Consider the following 21,909-nt stretch of genomic DNA (forward strand, 5'->3'; position numbering starts at 1 on the left):
CCTGGGGTTCAGAATCCTCTAGGTTTAGAATTACTGTCGATGAGTCAGGCTCAAGTTTAGAATTGAGGAATCCTAGAGAACTCAGGTCCAGAATCCAGTCCGAATTCACAGTCCAAGGGCAAAATACCAGTCATGAATCCAGGCACAGAACTCACGTCTACAGTCTAGGTTCAAAGTTTAGTTTCAGAAACTTGGTCAAAAGTTCCCAGATCCAAGTCCTAGCCTATGTTTCGAATTCATGTTTAGATTCAAAATCTAGGTTAAGGTCTCTGTCAAGAGTTTAGGTTCACAATCTCGGTCCAGGTCTAGAATCCAGATTCATGTTCCGAATCCAAGGACACCGAAACCTCCATTTACGAACTAAACGGGGGTTTGTAAATGGAGGTAGTTCATAAAAAAGTTTACGTTATTTGGGATTTGGTTCGTAAAAAGTGGGTACAAGAAAATGATGTTTTTGGTCGGTTCAAAATCCAAGATGGCGACTTCCGGTTTATCAATATTCCTAAAAACCCTTACAATGTGAGTATTTTCGAACCGGAATTGATGAGTAGATGACGGAAAACGATGTTTGAAGTAGTTCGGAAATCCAATATGGCGACTTCCGGTTTGTCGATATTCCTTAAAAATCCTTACAATGTGGGTATTTTCGGAACGGGATTGATGAGTAGTTGACGGAAAAAGATGTTTGAAGTGGTTCGGAAATCCAAGATGGCGACTTCCGGTTTGTCGGACTTTGGACGATGTTGTCCACGTTGTTTGCGGCTCCCATAAAGGTGATAAAGAGGACATTCCCTTTTCTGAGCCAAAGGACAGGGAAAACAGAAATATTTAGTTAATACACATTGCAATCTATGCACACATACAAAGCACCAATCATGCGAGAAAACAATTCTCATTTTTTACATTTATAAGCAAACGAAAGATCTCGAAATGGTCTGACTGTTTTCAACATTTCGACCTTGTAAGAAGTGTAAATTTACTCCCACCCCCGTCCACCAAGTGGAGGTACGCGCCCTGTAGCCCACCAACTAAAACCTAGGAATTTCTTTTTTGGGGCAGTTTTGTCGTGAATACGACTTACTTTACCATGAGGCTATGGTTTCAAAATTTTCCCTCTGACAGAATGATAAGTTTTTGATCGTGAATATCTCTAGTTGTATTTAACGCATCAACATAACTTTTGCTACATGCCATTGAAAATATGATCATCAATTTTTGATAACATTTTGAATTGTATGACACAATCGCAAATAATTCAAAATTTAAGTTTTTTAAAATGTTTCTTATCAACGAGTATCAAAGAAGAAAACTCATGATGCCTTTCTTGTACCTGGGTGGGTATAAAAGGTTAACATTTAGTGCATCATTTCGGTTGGTATTCCAGAATCACGAACTCAGCTGCTGGTGGTTTGCATTGGAGTAAAACACAACGAAAAGTAGACAACGATGAGGAACATTATGCAAAATAAACCCTTCTAATGGCTGCAAATTTTATCTAAGCAATTACTAAAAGATTGCTTCTTTGCAAACCTGAGATAAAAATTATCAGTTTAGTGCAAACGCAAACCAAACGAGTATTAATAAATAATACATTTGACTGCTTCGCGTTCGCGAAAAAATTCTCCGAACAGTCTTTAATATCGTAGAGAATTCCACAATTAGGTCTTTCTGAATGCTAGAAATGCATCCTTTACAAATCCGAAATGAAATAATCGACATCAATTTTTTTTATGTTGCTATGGTTCAGTATGAAATCATTCGGAACTAGGAGAAGCTCGCAAAGCCAGTTTCGCTTCAAACCAGAGCAATTGAGTCATCCTCCTGCTGCTTGTGTGCATTGTAGCAAAATCGATGAAAACTGGACAACGATGAGGAACATTATGCAAAACCGGCACCTTCCGATAACTCCAAATGTTATCTAAAGAACTATTAAAATAACTTATCTGTTGAAATAAGGAGTGTATCGATAAGTAGTTAGCAACATTCAAACAGTTATTACTCTGAAATGGCTTAATTTTTTGCAGCGTGTTTTGCGGTGACATGTTTGTTTACATGTCAATAACAGCTGCGCAATCGATTGGTTTCGGTACGGTTTATCGTTTCAATGATGAGTTGAATTGATCCGGGAACGCGAAGAAAATTCTGCACACTTGGTGCTCAGAAAGTGGTATCACGTACAACGAAATTGCAAAACGGGTGAAAGTGCACCACACCAGTGTCAAAAATATTATCGAGAAGTTCGGTAAGACCCTTTCCATGCAGGATTTGCCCCGATCCGGTAGGAAAACGGGTCCCAGCCAACCCGGCAGGGACTTAAAAGTGGTTGAGTACATCAGGAAAAACCCATCGGCGTCGACGCGGGATTTGGCCAAGCAGTTCAACACCAGCATCGGGATGATTCAACGGACCAAAGTTCGGAACTCCCTGAAAACGTACAAGAAACAGAAGGTGCCAAAAAAGTCCCTGGTACAGCAAGTTCAGACCAAAACAAGAGCGCGAAAACTGTATAACCGGATTCTACAGAATAAAGACGGATGCATCCTGATCGACGACGAAACCTACGCCAAGGAAGACTCTCGAGCGCTGCCCGGACCGCAATATTATACGAAATCGGTGTACCAGGACCTGGACGATGCTGACATCACGGTGGCGATGTAAAAGTTTGGGCAGAAGGTGTTGGTCTGGCAAGCAATTTGTACCTGTGGTTCGCGGTCGTCGATTTTCTTCACGAAGGGCACAATGAACGCCAAGCTGTACGAGGAAGAATGTTTGAAGAAGAGAATGCTGCCACTGTACAGAAAGCATAAGGCTCCTCCTCTTTTCTGGCCGGATTTGGCTTCAGCCCACTACGCCAACTCCGTTCTACTAGGATTTTCTTCAATATAATCAGTGAAATGCATAAAAATGTAATTTTTCTACAATATATCGAAAACTGATGTCAATATGTTTTTTTTCGCTTTTTTATTCAATAATCGATGTTGCTAACTACTTTTTGATACACTCTTTATGTTAACCGAAAGTCAGTGCAATCAGTTTAGTGAAGTTTTACAGTCTAATAGATTCTAATTTGAGATCTTTCGCATTTTTTCCCGGCTCTTTTTGACGTGAATACTAGTCTTACTTTACTATGGAGTGCTTTTTCAAATTTTTCCACATGGGAGAGTGCTAAGTATTTGATCGTGAATATCTTCTGTTTTATTTAACATTTTTTTCTCGAAGTTATCGGAGATTGCTCATAATCAATTTGCGATAGAATTTTCAGTAGTATGAGATAATCACATACAACTTGATATTGGATTTTTTCTAAAATGTTTGATAAGTAACGAAGGTATTAATTTTATTCCTTCCTTCATGCTGGTCGAAATACACAGATGATAATACCTTTAAAGTGAGTGTGTAAAGTGCCTAACGAATTGTCATCGCCGATTCAGTGACAGTTGTTCTTGTTTTCGCAATATTCACGCTCGAAAATGTCTGTTTATATACCCAATTCTCGCCATTTGCGGGAAGTTTTACTTTTCTGTTACAATTCGAAAAAAATGCAGCTGAAGCGCATCGAATGCTTTCAGAAACTTACGGTGATGCTGTTCTAAGTAAAATAACGTGTCGGGAATGGTTTCAACGTTTTAAAAATGGTGATTTCGATGTCGAAAACAAACATGGTGGTGGAAGAGGAAAAACCTTCAAAGATGAACAACTAGAAGCATTGCTTGATGAAGACCGGGTGAAACCATCACAGGAGATCGCTAGCGAACGCAACTGATGCGCCTTAGTCGCGCGCTAAAAGAAAAGCGGCCACAATATCAAGAGCGACATGACAAAGTCATCCTCCAACACGACAATGCTCGGCCTCACGTCGCAAAAGTGGTTAAAAAGTACCTGGAAACGTTGAAATGGGAAGTCTTGCCCCACCCGCCGAATTCCCCAGATGTCGCCCCTTCTGACTTCCACCTATTCCGTTCGATGGCACACGGCCTGGCAGATCGACATTTTCAATCCTTCGAAGAGTTGGAAAAATGGATTGCTTCATGGATAGCGTCAAAAGAGGATTCCTTTTTTCGAGCCGGGATCCGAAAATTGGCGGAAAGATGGGAGAAAGTTGTCGTTAGCGACGAACAATACTTTGAATAATACATCTGTAACCACTTTTTCGCGCAATAAAGCTTTTAATTTTGGAAAAAAAAACAGCGGAAGCAAAGTTGTACACATGATAGAAGTATAACTGAATTCAGAAACTAGATTCTGATGATTTTGTGGATTTTGTAATGATTAACTCTGGATCCGGATTTGAAAAGTGTAACTAAAATTTAGTTTCAAACCAGAGTCTAGAGCTCAGTGTCAAACCAGAATCCTGGTGTTGAATTCAATTCCAAAAGTCAGTTCCTGAACACAAGTTCACTAATCAGTTCAACAATCCAGTATTCAGTTCCCGAGTTCAACTTCAACATTGAGTTTCAGAATTCAGCTCTAGCATTCGACTCCAGAGATCGGTTCCAAAATTCCCGGTCCCGAAACTTTCATTTTATTCGTATTCACGTCATCCGGTTATGTCTCATGACATTACCCACCCGCTTTTTATATGTAAACCCGGCTACTCTTTAATGGTTAAATCGAAATAAATGGTTCGCTTCAACCCGTGATTTACAAAATTTCCTTTGAACATTTCTCTGGCCAACAGAAAAAAACGATGCAATTTTGCCTTGAAACATTTGAATGTGATTTTGTATTAAAAAAGTCCCTCTACAAAACGTACCTAATCTTTTACCAGGAAGATCGAAAAATTAAAATGAACTTAAAATGAAAAAATCCGGTCCGCTCAGCCCAGTTTCTCACTAGACCGTGACGTATCTGTGTCGGTTGAAGCACGATCAAAGCATGCGTTTGTTCGAAGATTTCAGTGCGTTGACAGTTTGTTTGTAAACAAGTTCAAGTGTCTTTGACTATTAGCAACACAATGAATGAAGAACATTTTATTCAGTTGGTGCGAAAATATCCGATTTTGTACCAACTATCGAATCCAAAATACATGGATTGTCACCGCTACAAAGCAGATATAGGACGGTAAGTTCACAAGCTCTTTCGTCTTTCTGTCTGTAACTGTTTTTGCTCTGTCTTGTTTTTGCTGACTTCAAAGATTTAAGTTCAAGACTGCAATTTTAATGAATGCATCGATCGAAAGTGTAAACTCTTCACAACAATATTTCTTCAACCCTGAGTGGATTAGCATATAGATGGGATTTTATTTGATATGAATAATGTTGGGAAACCATAGCAATATCAGAAAATTCCTCGAAATCCCTAAAATTATTGAACCCCGATCCCGTTCCGATAAACTAGATAGAAAATTAATGGTCGCCTGGTTTTACATATCAAGCTTTATCCCTTTATTTTGTACTGAAATCAAAATCCGATTCAAAGGCTGATTGATCCCACTCGGCTGCCTAGTCAACCCTGCCTCATTAAATATTCCTTCGCTCCGAGTGATTCATTCACTTTCAGATAGTTGGCTGATCCGGTCCGTGTCCTGCTTCGTCGAGAGAGTGCATGTTTCACTATAGTGATGCATAAATTAAAAATTCACTCCGCTTTGCACCGGAGTTGGGACGGAAGTTTCGGGCTCAAAACTTCAGTCCGGTTCTTTTAACCGACCCGGTTTTCCGATGTTTTCCTAGTAGTGTGCCGATGGGACTTTATTCCATTGAAAAGTTAGGAACACTATCAGAAAGTAACACTATCAGAAAGTAACAAGAAGATTTAAAGCAAACTTATGTCGTTTTCGTTTTTAAATTGCACTACACCGGTGTAGCGAAAGGTGCACTGAATCCGTTCGTTTTTGCCAATTGCACTACACCAATGCTACACTTTTTCTGCACCGATACCACTGGTGTAGCACTCATCAAAAGTTTGGTGTAGCTCTGTGCAATGGAATCGTTTATTGTAGTCAATGGTTACTGTTTATGTTTTCGTCAGTTTTGTTCGTTTATTCATGCCTCAGTGTAGCACTGCACCGGTGTAGTGCAAATTAAAAACGAAAACGCCATTAATTTTGAGTTTTTTGAACAGTCGATAGCTGGCTGGGTTTCTGCCGAAAGATTTGTGATAGATTTACAGTTCCTCCGGTGGTTGTCAAATTACGAGCACAATAAACTAAGACCTTCAAACTTCCAACTAAGAAATGTAAATCAACAAATTATTTTCACCCCAGTCTCCCCAGTTGGCTTTCATTAGACCACACGACCTTTTCCTCCCAGGATGGATAACGAAAATCGCCATTATGAAATTGATTATATTCAAATTTATTCTAGCAGGTCTTATTTAGAATTCAAAAGGCTTGGTCTATACCCGGGCTATGGCTTGGCAAACCGAGAACCGGGTAGTTCATTCATTCACTTTTCACGTCAGCAGTGGATTCTCGGTACAGGATCGGAATGCCGGGCGCCCCAAACTTGGCTCGGATCGGCGATTCGTGTGCTTTTTCTTTAACTATAAATCTTGTTGCTTTGCGTGAACCAGAATTCGGTCGCCTTGTGGTGCGAAATACATTCCCAAATTTGATGGCCCTAGTAAGTAAGTATGATAAAGGATGTACGGATGGGGAAGCCGATTCAAGATGGTACGATGAATCATGAAAATTGAGACGATTCCAGCGAAACGTTTACTCGATAAATTAAGAGACATGCTTTTATCTACTTCGGTGTAGTTTCATTTCTCGCCACAAAATAATTCCGCGCTTTGAGCTTGAAGTTTGCCAACCACAACTGCTGCAGATCTGCAAGTAACAGAAAACACCAAACAGCTCTCCTCTTTGCGTTGTGGATTACTCTGGCACTGGCACTGTTTGGGAAGAGACCCTTCAACAAGCAGTAGAGTGCCAGACTTAGCGCCTACCGCCCACTCTAGGGCATTTAAAGAGCGTAGTGATGCAACTTGTGACCTGTGATCTGGTTGCAAGGAAGTCTGTAAGTTACACAAGACCACCTATTTCTTCACTGTCTCAATATGGTTGTGCGAAACAATTCGCTGAATTATGGAGTAATTGTAATATAATAATTAGGATCGAGTAGACGTCTAACCATTTCTGTCAGAAAATCACTGAAATTATGGTTTGACAATTATGTGTGCTGGAATTCTTATGGGGGATTTTCGTTTGAACGCCCCCATCAACGCTGGCAGCACTTATCAAGTTGCATTCACGCACACCCGCTTGTGAGGAATTCTGGCAACAGTCAGAAGGCTGGCTGCATTCCGGCTGTTGTCAAAATTGTCCAGGCGAAATTGTGTCATTATCTCGCCGTACGTGTCTTGTTTATTTCCCTCCTATTTCTTTTTTCTTATTTATTACTCGACTTCATTTGATATTCGTCAATCCCACATGTCCATACAAAAAACGAATCTTGAGACGAGGTAAATGAGTTTGGAATATGGGTATGTTTGGTAGTGAGAAAGCAATGTTACTGGCAATAACATTTTTCATGATTAGTATAAATGAAGGGTAATAAGACGCTTAAAATGTAGAACCGATTCAAAACGGTACTGCCAATCTTGTATGGCAAGAATCCGACAGAAAAGAACCGTTAATAACCGCTAGGCGAAATTCTTTGCCGGAAACGGTTATGGCATTATTACCAGACTTTTTCCGGAATTGTGGCAGAATTCCGGCAAAAATGGCTGGCAGACATAGCCAGCCGTCTATAACTATGCACTGCTAAAAATCGACACTTTTTTAAAATGTGTTTCTATAAATACATTTCCAGTTCTAAACTCACTAACATTTCAAGTATGCTTCAAAATGTTAACACATAGAAATAAAGTGTGTCATCATATAACTTAATCAAATACCATCACATTTTAAATCTAAATGCAGACATGTTGTTTCGAATATAAGTCTAAAGTGTGTAGCTTTATGACATAGATCGATGTTATTGATGTATATGTGTTTTTCTAGATAATTCTTACATTTCCTTACAATTGCGGCAATAGTAAGTGTCAAGCATATAATAAAAAAGTTTTGAAAAAAAATGACTGCAAGAATCTTCGTGGAAGTGATTGAATCAGTTTTTCTACCGCCTAGCTTGGAAAGTCTACACAGTAAGTAACACATGGATCAACAAGTCCCGAGACTACACGGAACGACCGAAATTAGCTCTGCGCCTAATTCGTATTACTGCTTTTGAATTAGTTGATTTTAACAACAAAATTTCCAAAATATCTATGAAATTAGTTAAAATTGAGAATTTACTTTGCTAAAAAAAACTCTTATTTTTAGAGAATGTGTTTAGTTGGCGAATATTCTGGACACAAACCAGCAATATTTCAATCCAACACGAAATTCTCATTGACAACTAATTTCGTTATTAAAATCAGAAAATTTGTTTCTATTTATCTATCACCGTCATTACTGAAGGACAGCACAAAGAAAACAAAAATGAAATTGGTTTTATCAACAAGTTTATTAGCCAAAAACTCAAGAGAAGTGTCAAAACAAAACAGTCCATTAAAAAGCTAAATGGGACAGTCTTGTTGAAACTGCTTGCAAATTGTTTAGATGTTTTTCGCATGTGTTACGATATAGCCATATATGAATTTCTAAACCGATATGTGAAGATGACGTACACTGTTAGTGGAAAGTGTATTTATTAAGAATTTGTGCGCATTTGAAGCGATTGTGGGTAAAAATGTTTTTACGCAGAACATTTAAGTGAGTTTCGAATGTTGCACTCTAACTGTACACGTCAAATGATGTTTTTTGTATCTTCTAACATTCCGGGCTACGCCGTCCGGTGTACTACTTGTATTCGGTTTTTGTTTTTCGAGTGCTCAAAGTTTTCAGTGAGAGAGTCGATTTAGCGAAGTCGAATGAAGAAAACAGCGATTTAGAAGTAAAATTTTCAAAAAGAAGTTTATGTTTCGCTTATGTCTTTTTCTCGAATACAACATCGTATTTATACCTGCCAATATAAATAACCGCGACTGAAATTTTTTTCGGTAGTAGTGTGCCATCTAGTGGCTAGTTGTCATTACGGTGTTTCGATCACAGAGCGCCATATAGCTGCAAATTGCAGAAACCAATTCAACCATTTATGTTGGTTGAAAACAACGTTTTATTTCTCTAATTCAACTAAAAAAATAGTTGAATGGATATGAAGTGTGCCTTAGCTAAGAAATGACAGCACGTTTGATTGGTGAATTCAACTGAAAAAATAGCCATTTCAACAAATATTTTATTATTATTAAGGGAACTAGAATTAGGAAATCTAAATTAGCAAAATCAAGATTTTTTTAGTTGTCTCAAAAAATAACTAACTAAAATCAGAAAATCAACTTATTTTTTCGCCAAAATGCTGATTTCGGTCTTTCCGTGCAGAAGCTGTTTCTTTTTTAATTGCAAGACTCATAAAATGTTTATGTTTTCAGCCAATGAAATCGTTCAATACTTTCAAGGTGAATGTATGAGTCGATGAGACCGGAAATTAGACATTAAAATCATAAAATTTTATCATATGTAAATAAATGAACGTTAATAATTTATATATAGCATTTTAATAAGAACCTAGTATCTAAATGATAACGTTTCTATTTCAAATTCCTATGCACTTCATATGAAAAACGTGCTTAATCCACCTAGCAGTGAGATGATACCTTTTTTTTATCAATCCGCATGTGTTTTTGGCATGAATATTCGTCGGTGGTCCAGTTCTCATGACACCGTCGTTGTTTAGCGGCAATTTGAGATTTTAATCACTCATTACTCTGTAATGTCGAAACTGCAAATCCAATCGAATTTGAATCTAAAAACGTAACAATCGATTGAACACGGAACGACCGAAATTAGCTCTGCGCCTAATTCGTATTACTGTTTTTGAATTAGTTGATTCTAACAACAAAATTTCCAAAATAACTATAAAATTAGTTAAAATGTAGAATTTACTGTGCTGAAAAAAACTCTTATTTTTAGAGAATGTGTTTAGTTGGCGAATATTCTGGACACAAACCAGCAATATTTCAATCCAACACAAAATTCTCATTGACAACTAATTTCGTTATTAAAATCAGAAACTTTGATTCTATTTATCTATCACCGTCATTACTGAAGGACAGCAGTGTCAAAGCAAAACAATCCATTAAAAAGCTAAAAGGGACAGTCTTGTTGAAACTGCTCGCAAATTGTTTAGATGTTTTTCGCATGTGTTACGATATATCCCTATATAATTTTCTAAACCGATATGTAAAAATGACGTAAACTGTTAGTGGAAAGTGTATTTATTCAGAATTTGTGCGCACTTGAAGCGATTGTGCGTAATAATGTTTTTACGCGGAACAGTGATGTGAATTTCGAATGTTTCACTCTAATTGTGATGAAGGTTTTTTGTATCTTCAAACCTTCCGAGCTGCGCCGTCCGGTGTACTATTTGTATTCGGTTTTTGTTTTCCGAGTGCTCAAAGTTTTCAGTGAGAATGAAGAAACAGTGATTTAGAAGAAAAAAAATTCAAAAAGATGTTTACGTTTCGTTTATGTCTTTTTCTCCAACACAACATCGTATTTATACCTGCCAATATAGAAAAGACAACCGCGTCTGAGTTTTTTTCGGCAGTAGTGTGCCATCTAGTGGCTAGTAGTCATTAAGGTGTTACCGTTTCGGTGACAGGGCGCCATATAGCTGCAGATTGCAGAAGCCAATTCAACCATTCATATTGGTTGAAAACAACATTATATTTCTTTAATTCAACTAAAAAATTAGTTGACTGGATATGAAGTGTGCCTTAGCTAAGAAATGACAGTACGTTTAATTTGTGAATTCAACTAAAAAAAATAGTCATTTCAACAAATATTTTATTATTATTAAGGGAATGAGAATAGAAAATCTAAATCAGCAAAAGTAAGATTTTTTTAGTTGTCTCAAAAAAATAACTAACTAAAATCAGCAAATCAACTAAATTTTTCGCGAAAATGCTGATTTCGGTCGTTCCGTGAACATTCCATGATTTGTCGAAGTAAGTTCCACTTTAGAGTTTACGGTTATTTAGGGTACTTTCAAAGCATAACCCAAATCGATTCGTATGGCCATATGACGAATAAATTGCAATAGTTTCGAGTCCAACTTTAAAGCTTTTCGAGATTGTCATCTTCTATATCGGTTTGAATTTTAAAAATTCATCATCCTGTAATTCCAAAATCGGAAGTCAGAATCTGATAAAATTAATTGATTTTGCCTTTGTCGAACATGTTTTCACAAAAAAAGAAAACGATTGATCTTTGAGAAACGATTCGATACTGGAACCGGAATTCGAAAATCGGTGTAGCCGACGTCAGATAAATTCACCTGAGTAGCTGTATAGTTTACATTTGTTTCAATATGCTCCAGTACCGGAACCAGAGGTTGGAACCAAACATAATTCAGGAACTTTGTTTGGGAGTATACGACATTTCAAAAATGAATATGAGTTTGTAGAAAACGGTTGAGTCATCTCCGAAAAATATTGAGTGAAATTATTTGTCACACACGCATTTGCTGATCTCGACGAACTGATTCTAATGGAATATGGGTGTTATGTTCTTCCAGCATTTATTGCTGTAAGTAGTTTAAAACAATATAATTATGGAATTGCTTTCAACTCGAAAATTCTGCCATCATCTGGTTTACGTATGTCATATTCGAACGATTATGTTGCCAAAAACGAGCCGTACTAAAATCGGTCCGAGGCAAAATGTCATGAAAAAGGATGCTGTACACAGTCTTTTTGGTAGTTAGAAATAATTGTATGTAACAGTATGAAAAATCGTGTTTCACGTTGCTTCCAATCATTGCTTTGTCATACAGCGCTCAAAACTCCTACTGCTGGAATAGGGCGAAAAGTCGCTTATACAAAAATGTAGATATCTCCGTTGAAAATGGACGAATTTTAACAATCTATGGCTTGTTGGATAACTATTACAGTGTGGAATCTAAGTCCAAAAACATATTCTGTTTTCAAGGTCAATTGTGATAGATATTGACAGAAAACTGAAAATTTTGACATAAAACTTCGTATAACTCAAAAAGTAAACATCCGATCTCAAAACCATTCAATAGCGTTTTGGGTGACGGGGAGACCTTTCATTTGCGACTAGTTTGATTAAAATCGGTCCAGCCATCTCTGAGATCCCGACCTCTTAGTTGACAACACACACACACACACGGAAATTTGCTCAGTTCGTCGAGCGGAATCGATTGGTATATGACATTCGGCCCTCCGGGCCTCGGAAAATTTTTCGAAAGTTTGAGCGAATTCTATACCTATTTTTTATATTTATAAAAAAAGGTAAAAGCATTCTGTATGAGAATTAGGTATAAATCTGTTGAAAATTAAGCTTTTTCATTAGTTCATATGCACTTGTGTGACAATTCGACTGTAAGTATCAAGCGAATTTAATACAAAAGGTCATACATTTGCAGTTTATCTGCTGTTTGGTGGGTGGAATTGAAGTGTATTACATATAGAATTTAATATGATTTCATTTGTATAAGATTTGAAGAGACTTACACTTGCAATTTAAGTGTCGAGACAAACGCGGCGAAATTAAGTGTAAAACACTTCAGTCCAACGTGTTGATTTTTATCAGTGTGTGATTCACTCTGACACTACACACGGAACTGCAATACAACCTAATTTTAAGTACATTCCACTCAATTTGGAGATTCCATTTTAAAGTGGCTCTAGGTAGTTTCCATAAGACACGTGCAGAAAATACTTAAAATGTGTTATATCTACTTATTGATAAATACTTAGATGTTTACTCTACAGTTAAGTCGTATTGATTCAATTTCAGGTTGATACGGTTTACTTAATTGGCAGCTTATTGAACGAAACCCCAACAGCGAGGGTGGTTTTGCTATTCGTATTTTGACAACAATGGAAAAATATTCAATAGAACTAAAAGTTAAGTTAAAAGTAGTTAAATAATAGATAGTTTTACTTTTCCGTATAACTTTCAAATATCATAAGAATTAATTATGACTCTCTCGTAGAGATGGGGAATATCGACTAAAATCGGTTATCGATAATATCGATATTTTGTAGTCCGATAGGATTTTCTCAGAAACGGTGACGAATATCAAAAACCCAGAAAATCCAACTGCCGACAATCTCTTATAAAATTAGTTCAGATTATGCGGTGAAAATTTCAGAATGATTCATTGACTTTAGCGGTCGGGAAAGTCTTTTTTCTGAAGGAAGAATTGCTTAGCTGAAAACGCCGTCTTGTCAACTTATCCATTGAATATCTCGCCTTCAAAAGCATGGATTGAAAATCTATCCTGACAATGTCTAGATAATTTAATTTAGATGCGATTGGTGCATAAAAACATAAATGTTGTCACGATAAAAATGAAGTGAATGTTATTTTTGTGAAGGTAAGTCGATTTCTATGGCGGCAGCAATTTTTTTCTGCTCCAGTGTCCTAGTAACGTAACGAAACATGAGAGAGAATTAAAATCGGCTCAGAAAGGCTACCAAACAAGCGGTTGCTTTACTGGATTTTATGTGATGTAGTCAAACTTGTAACCGAAAATATCAAAACTTTCTTGGGCACTCGGCCACATCGAGAGTCATTTTGCACATTAGCGAGAGAGCATGGACGGAAATGTAATACGCAGAGCGAGCCACGTGGTTATACGCGAGCTACTGGCCTCAGCCCTTGATTGAAATGGAAAAAAATGAACGCCTCCAAAAGGGTAGTTTCATACTAGAAGAATATTGTAGCCAAATTTCCAAACTATGACTGCCCCCAAGCACAGCACTGGTTCGAAGATAAATTCACTACCAAGCACAAACTGCTGTCTGTTTCTAAATAAATCCTTGACTTTCAGGCTGAACCTTGAACTAACGCCGTACTCTCATTAAAGTACGTTCCGTGACACGTGTCAGTCATTTAAACATGCATCATCAGTGCTCCATGACAACAAACATAAAAGCTAAGTTGTGTCGCATCGTTCCGCTGCAAACATTGCCCGAAACGATACCATCTTTCGCTTGTTTTGTTATTTTTTAAACTTTAGAAATTTCCATCCAAGTAAGCATCGCCGATAACACTGACACCAAACCCACACCAATTCAATGAGCGCCGAAAAAAAAACAAGCCAAACAAAAACTGTTCGGGATACTTCCGTCGATCGAAAAACATGAACCCGGAGGTGTAAACTTTTACTCCCTCCATCCCTGTACCGTCGGTATCGGCGAAATTCGGCGGTAGAACATCCCAAACATCCGAAACACATCGGCCAGCTCGACAGGAAAATTTCCAACCGATAATGTTAAATTCGCCTTGCAGAAACTGATTTTGTTGATATGGACGGCCCGCCGCGCTGTCAGTGCTATTATGAGGGGTGACATTCACCCGGTGCAGTGCCTGCTTCGGTTCAACTATAGTTGTTTTTCCACCAGTTCCACGATCTCGCGTGGGCACGCGTGCTGGAGTCGGTCCAGAGCAGAGCAAATTGAGACTGTGCGAATCGCAAAATTTTCATTTCCGACAGTAATTGGAAAATAAAGCTAATCATGCTCTTCCTTTCTGACAAGTTTATAATTATGCGTACCGCCGCCACTAGATGTTAATTGCTCTTTTGACAGCTAAACTTTCGCCGTTGGAGGGGCAGGGGGCAGAGCCGGGGTTTCAATTTGCTGCTTGAAGGAACTTTCGACATTAAGATTAGTTTATGTATTCGCTTGGTGGGCACGAAAAGGAAAACTTGTTATTGCTTATCGTTTTCCCGGGTATCCGCGCCGCCCCGTCGCTTGAATAAATTGAAGGTTAATTACCAATCATCTTTTACTTCGAAACGAGCTTATTTTTGAACCGGAATAAATTCTGACTTTGTCGGAAAGGACGGTCTTCTTCGTATTAAAAATCATTCGAAACAAAGGCTACTGAGGAAAGTAATTTTGAGCAAGGCATGCTTCGATTTCAAATTTGGCACTATTCAATATTATCAAAAACTGCATATTTTGCAGGAACTACAATCACTGAATAGTTGAGAAAGTTCAATAAGATGAGGGTGGAAGGTACGAAGAAACAAAAGAATGTTGATGTGTTGTGTTGAGTGTTAGAATACAAAAGCGACACCTGGGAAATATGTCGATATCATAACTAAGATGAATCTTACCAAAGAAGTTATTCATGCCAATCTCAAACCGAATCAGGTGCCGTTCACAAGAAGCTAATCTCCAATACTATAGTTCTTTATACTAGCATGAAATATTTGCTGCGTCCAACTCACAAAGCAAAACAACCTGACCTCAGTAAAAAAGCATAAGGATAAAGCACGATTGGTCAACAATGACAAAGTTTAGATGTGAGATAGAGTGATGCGTACCTGATTGGAAAACAGTATCGTTTATGTTCGGTACTCTTTCACACACATCGGATAAAAGTGGATGTCAGAAAGCGCTTCTCAGTGCAAGGATTTAGTTGCTTGAAGCTAGCTTCTCATGCAAATTCTGAAAATAGCGAAAATGTTCGAAACCTAAAAAAACTAACCTTAAAAAGACGACCAAGAATATTATTTGGATCTGATAAAAGGAATTCGATCCATCAAGAGGACACTGGGGTCCAAAGCATCGGGCGAACTCTTTCGCACTTGGAAGGAGAAAATTTGGCATCGCCACCTTGGACTGATTCTTCCTCCCAATCTCATGACGCAAACCGTATTGGAAATTCATTCTTAGTTTGAAGCAGCCATCTCGGGTAAATCGGAAGATTTGGCGTGCTCTTCCACAAAATATGCTGAAAACCTCGTTGAAAACATGCTTTAAAGATGTCATGCCATTCTCAGCAGCAATTCCAGGAATGAGTAGACGAAAAAGTCACAAAATCAGAATCGACCTTCTCCGATTTGTATCAAACTTTGCACATGGCTTCAGTATGGCAAACCATAAGTTTTTTGGGATTTCCATCGAGCGTAGGTGTTCCGGAATTCCACTCACTTCAGGGCATTTAGGAGGCTGACACGGATAGAAATATATCTTGAAGGTTTGATTTCATGTGACATATGGTTAAAATATACTGTCATGAATCTTGTTTGAGATTGAAGCTCAACTAGCCTTTCGAAGTTTTTAATAACCAGGGGATTCAGTACCTCACATCTTATTAGCAGTCGCGGTGAAAGCTCCCAAAAACGATTTTTCAATGGAAGAACTCCCGCCAGAACTTCGAGACTCATTGTATGTGTTGAATGCATGCAGCCTAAAGCAATTCGCAAACAACGATATTGAATTCGCTCTAATTTGATAATATGAGAGTTTGCAGCGGAATGAAAGCAAACGCATCCATATTCCATCACTGAAGGTATCGTTGTCTGATACAATTTTATTAGATCTTCCGGGTGAGCACCCCACCAAGATCCTGTTATTGTTCGAAGAAAATTTACTCTTTGTTGGCATTTTGTTATCAGAAACCTAATGTGTCCTCCCCACGTGCATTTGGAATCAAACCACACCCCAAGGTATTTGAAAGTCAAAACCTGTTGGATCATTCTTCCCATCATATGAAGCTGAAGCTGCGCGGGATCATGCTTTCTTGAAAAGACGACCAGCTCTGTTTTCTCCGCAGAGAATTCGATACCCAGATGAACAGCCCAAACGGACAAGTTGTCTAAGGTATCTTGCAATGTTTTTGCAGATCAATAGCTTTGGGTCCAGTGACTGAAACTACGCCATCATCTGCCAATTGTCTAAGTGTACATGGGGTTACTAGACCGCTGTCAATGTCATTCACGTAAAAATTATAAAGGAGCGGACTGAGGCATGAGCCTTGCGGGAGACCCATGTAGCTAATTCTGAATGTTACCAAATCGCCATGTGAAAAATGCATGCGTTTCTCTGACAAAAGGTTGTGCAAATAATTATTTATAACCGCTGGGAGTCCATGTTGGTGGAGCTTGTCTGAAAGAACATCAATGGAAACTGAATCAAATGCTCTTTTAATGTCTAAAAATACAGATGCCATTTGTTGCTTTTGAGCGAAGGCAATTTGGATGTCAGACGAAAGTAATGCAAGGCAATCATTCGTCCCTTTATTTCTACGGAAGCCAAACTGAGTATCTGACAACAAACCGTTCGTCTCGACCCAAGTGTCGAGACGTCGTAGAATAATTTTTTCGAGCAATTTTCTGATGCAGGACAACATCGCAATGGGTCTATATGAGTTGTGATTGGAAGCTGGTATACCCGGCTTTTGAATGGCGATAACTTTCACTTGCCTCCAGTCAGGTGGAACAATATTTTGCTCAAGAAACTTCTTGCACAATTCCAACAAACGTCTTTTTGCGAGGTCGAGCAGATTCTTCACCAAGTTGAATTTAATTCGGTCAAACCCAGGAGCATTATTGTTACAAGACATGAGTGCTATGGAAAATTCCATCATTGAAAAGGAAGTAGTAATGCTATGCGTAGGAACAGAATCTGGACAAACTTTCCTTGCAAAATCAAATATCCATCGATTCGAGTACTCCTCACTCTCTTTTCCTACGTTACGATTCCTCATTCGTCTTTCCGTATTTCAAAGAGTGCTCATTGAGGTTTCTATGACAAACCTTCGACAAAATGTCTCCAATAGCTAAATTTCTTGGCCCGAAGTATGCTCTTGAACTTGGTTTCTAAAGTCAAGAAATTTTCAAAATTCTGAGGAGTTCCTCCTCCTCGTTTTAAAAACGTCTTGAAAGCATTTTGTTTCGCGTGTTTAGCATCTGAACACTCTTTGTCCCACCAAGGGTTTGGAGGCCTTCTGTTAGACGATGGGTCAAGCAATCGTTTGGTTTGGGCTTGTTCTGCGGCCTCCAGAATCGAACAAACGAGAAAATCATATTCTTCAAGTTCCGTTGAGTTCAAGTTACTTGAGATACTACTTTGGTATTTAATACAGTCAACATTTTTTGTCAAATCGTATGGAATATTAACTGAATTAGCAATGCCTTTGTTACTACTAATTGAGATGATGATTGGTAAATGATCGCTACCGTGTAAATCAGGAAATACTTTCCAGGTGCAATCTAGTCGAATTGAAGCCGAGCAAAGAGATAAATCAAATGCACTTGGACGTGCAGGAGGTCTTGGGATCCGTGTCATGCTACCCATATTTAGTACCGTCATGCTAAAATTGTCGCAAATATTATATATTAGAGATGATCTGCTATCATTGTAAACGGAACCCCACATCATTCCGTGCGAATTGAAATCTCCTAAAATCAAACGTGGAGCAGGAAGGGCTTCGACAATTTGCCGCGGATGATAAATTATCTATCAAATGATACAAAACCTGAGAGAACTGGCCATTGAGCTGATTACTGTTTCAAAAAAGTTCTAGCTATTGGAAGGAATGCCGTTATGATGGTCTTTAGAGGTTCAGAAATATTGAATGCTGCGAAAATCCATTCTACAATTTCCGAAAACTTCAGTAATCCTGTTGGTGAATGTGAAACGGAACCCACTGGATTATTGTCTTTTCTTGAGCTAGTTCCTGGATTGGTTTGTGAATTTGACAAACCAGGAGACACAGTTTTTGATTTTAATTTTGGCTTTTTAGATTTAACACGGGGATCTTTTTTTGAAGGTGTAATTTTAAGTGTTTTTTTGTGGTATTTTGTGGTTTGATAATCTCCTCTTAACAGACCCTTGAGGAGTGACAAACGAGGTATCTTCACTATTTCCGTCAGAGTCAGATTCCTCTGGCTCCGCAAGATTTGAAAAACCGTTTGCGATTTCCAAAGGGGAGACATGTATGAGCGTTTTAAACATTTCTGCATATGTGCGCTTAGACCGTGCTTTTAAAGAAAGCTTCATTTTGTCTTTGGGGCTGTCCATAAAAGACGTCACACTTTTTTTGACGATTTTTGACTCCCCCTCCCCCCTTCGTCACAAATTGTCACAGAAGCAAAGACCCCCCACCACCCCTATGTCACATGTCACGAATTCAAAATAAATAAAATTCATTTCAATACATTATCAATATGTATGACAAACCTTACAAATATGAGGGAAAAATCGATTTATTACATGCTGTCATTAGATTAAAAAATATCCCTAAAACTACAAAATCATCGGAATTATTTGATTAATATCAATTATATAAATTAACAAAAGTATTTGGTTGGAATTGATGAAACATTTAAACCATCTGTTTTATTCCTCCTAGGAGTACACAGATATATTATTGTTTTAGGTAAAGAATAATATTTCCTTAGTGTAGCATACAGGGCTGAGAAAATAAAGACCAAAACCTCATCAAAACGAGATCACTGCCGGAGAATCTTTTCATGATCAGTTGATCAGTGAATTTTAAATCACATCGATCAATATCGGTACTGATCTTCCGTCACACAATGGGTAGTGATTTTGAGCTAAAATGATTCTTGATTTATGTAAGTTAAATCATTGGATGATTCGATAAGCTTTGATGTTGGTGGAGGAAAATCACATATGATCAAGATAAGACATGACATGATCTACGTCTAAAATCGTTGATCTTCCACCCTTTTTCAAATGGAGAACAATTGAATAAACTGCATCAGAATCAGATAAGAGAAATTCTTATGATATACTATTATCAATGCTAGAAAATCAAATTACTGAAAAAATTGTCAGTGCATAACTTAAGTTATACCGTTCTGTTTTTAATTCTTTTTCTTTTTTACTCATATTAGGAAAAATTTATTAATTTCGCTAATTTACTCGCTCCTCCGTGCACTTTTGCTGATCACAACAGAAATGATTTCCTGCATCATTAATTTCCGAATTTACACGAAGAAGCTTTTACATCAACAAATACACGTTTTCCTGTAGAATGGAAACGTTTATTGTGGAGATTTTTTCATAATTAGGTATTTCAAAAATGCGCTCATTGAAAATATTGGACGTCACATTCCAAAAACCTCCCCCCCCCCCCCCTTCCCCCTGTCACAAAAGGTCACGTTTTATGAAACACTCCCCTCCCCCTTGCTGCGTGACGTCTTTTATGGACGGCCCCTTTACGCAACTTTAATGCAGCGCATACTGAAAGATCATCATGAGGACTCTCCCCACAATAAACACATTTTTCAACATCTTTATCGCAAAGATTATCCTTATGAGGCCCTAGACATTTTATGCATTTGGACTTATTAAGCGAAATTTGTTTATTGGGATAAAAAAAAACGATCGTATTTCGTTCAGCCCACATGAAACTCTGGCAAAGCAGTTTGAAAGACTTTATTTCAGCACACTGCAAACGTCATAATCTGATGAAACTGAACTTTTTTTTACCCCATATGCATACCTTCGCATCGAAGAGAAACTTTTTTTCGTTGTTTTATTTTTTTTGCGCTCGTAAACTCTTTAAGATCAACGATTCAACACGCTCCGACCTTTCGTTACGTCAGTGTCTGCGTTTAAACCGTACCACCAACCGAGAGCGAAAGGTAATCTCCCCTTTGGCAAGGTGAGCGCTCCTGCATGTTTTTGCCGTTGTTCCTCCCCCGTCCATCATCACGCCCCACACGCGCCGTTCATTCCAACGGGGTACCCACCTACGCGCAATTAACGCAGCCAAAATATCAAAAGCAGAGACCAGCCGGTCCGGCAGGGGGTGGGCATCAAGCAATGGCATCAGAAACATAAGTCGAATAGCTGAAAATTGCCCAGCATGGGAGCAGGGGAGAATACGAAGGGAAAACAACGTGGATTCCTAATGCTCCGCTTCACCTTCGCAGAGGCGATTCACCGACTGTGCACCAACGCGCGTACTTTCGGTTTTGTGGAAAAACAATTTTCCTAATAAATCACTTCCCGCATTTCAGCTAGTCGACCGAACGTTCGTCCCGTTTGTTTCGGACGATCGTTCCTACATTCGACTAGATGTGGATGTGAATGCGTTTGCTGTCACATGAACAGCAACATATTTCCGTTGAGTTGAACTTTTGAAGACCTATGTGGGAGACCCCCGGTTTCCCACGCTGAAAGCTAATGGCTAGTTAATAGACTTGCTCTTGTCCAGTGCAGTATTTGACAGCTGCTACGGATTCTGAACCTCTATGTTCAATCATCTGCCACAGTCCATTACAGGTGACCTGGCAGTGACAGGCAGAAGTTTCAAATGAGCAATTATGTAGTTAGGTAACAAACAATAGTACAGCTTGTTCAGAAGTTGATAAAAATAAATGACTCTCGCACTGCTGATCAGAGCACTTCCGCTGGTTTTAGACACTCCGGGTTCATCATCAAACTAGTTTCGCCGGGCAGACAGTGCTCATGTCCCGAACCGTGGTTATTTTGGTTCTACAAGAAGCGACTCGAAAAAAAATGTGAAAATTTCTACGTGGCTACAGCAGTTACGGGTTTCATTTCTGTTTATTTTGTCTAGCAACACAGCTGCTAAATAACAGTGACAGCATTGTTCGCTTACCTTTCGGATCTTCGGAAAGAAAGCGACTGAACTTTGATTCGAAAACAAAGTAGCCCGAAGAAGTTCTGTTTTGAATGATCCGTAATCCACATGAAAATCACAATTTAAATCCAATTTACCGAATACCCTTCACATGAGCAAAGCTCAATTCGACTGTTGCGTGAACTGAACCGTTCTCGTGTCAAATGTGGTTCCGAGATCATAAACATGAGTTTCGCTTGTGTGTGGACGATAAATTGTAAAACGCACTGCTTTTGTTTTTCCTCAATTAATTTATACGTTTTTATTATCTTCGCTTGGGACGTTGACCTACATAAATTTCTAAATGTGCCATAAAACCTGCCAGAATAGGGCGCGATAATTATGATGATGATGATGATGACCGTGGCAGTTGAATACAAAACGTTTTTGGTGGGTAAACATTTTGTTAAGGGTCATTAAGAATAGACGCATCATATTAAGTTGTTATTGAAACATGTGTGCAGAAAAGTGCCAACTCC

The 21,909-nt window shown here is 38.4% G+C and overlaps 1 protein-coding gene across 2 annotated transcripts in view; it reads right to left on the reverse strand.

Moving 5' to 3' along the window:
• LOC131432900 (uncharacterized) overlaps positions 1-21,909 on the reverse strand; it is a 669,773-nt gene that overhangs the window by 630,597 nt on the left and 17,267 nt on the right. The window lies entirely within an intron of this gene.

This window comes from Malaya genurostris, chromosome 2 (genome assembly GCF_030247185.1).
Source record: "Malaya genurostris strain Urasoe2022 chromosome 2, Malgen_1.1, whole genome shotgun sequence".
Taxonomy (NCBI): Eukaryota; Metazoa; Arthropoda; class Insecta; order Diptera; family Culicidae; genus Malaya; species Malaya genurostris.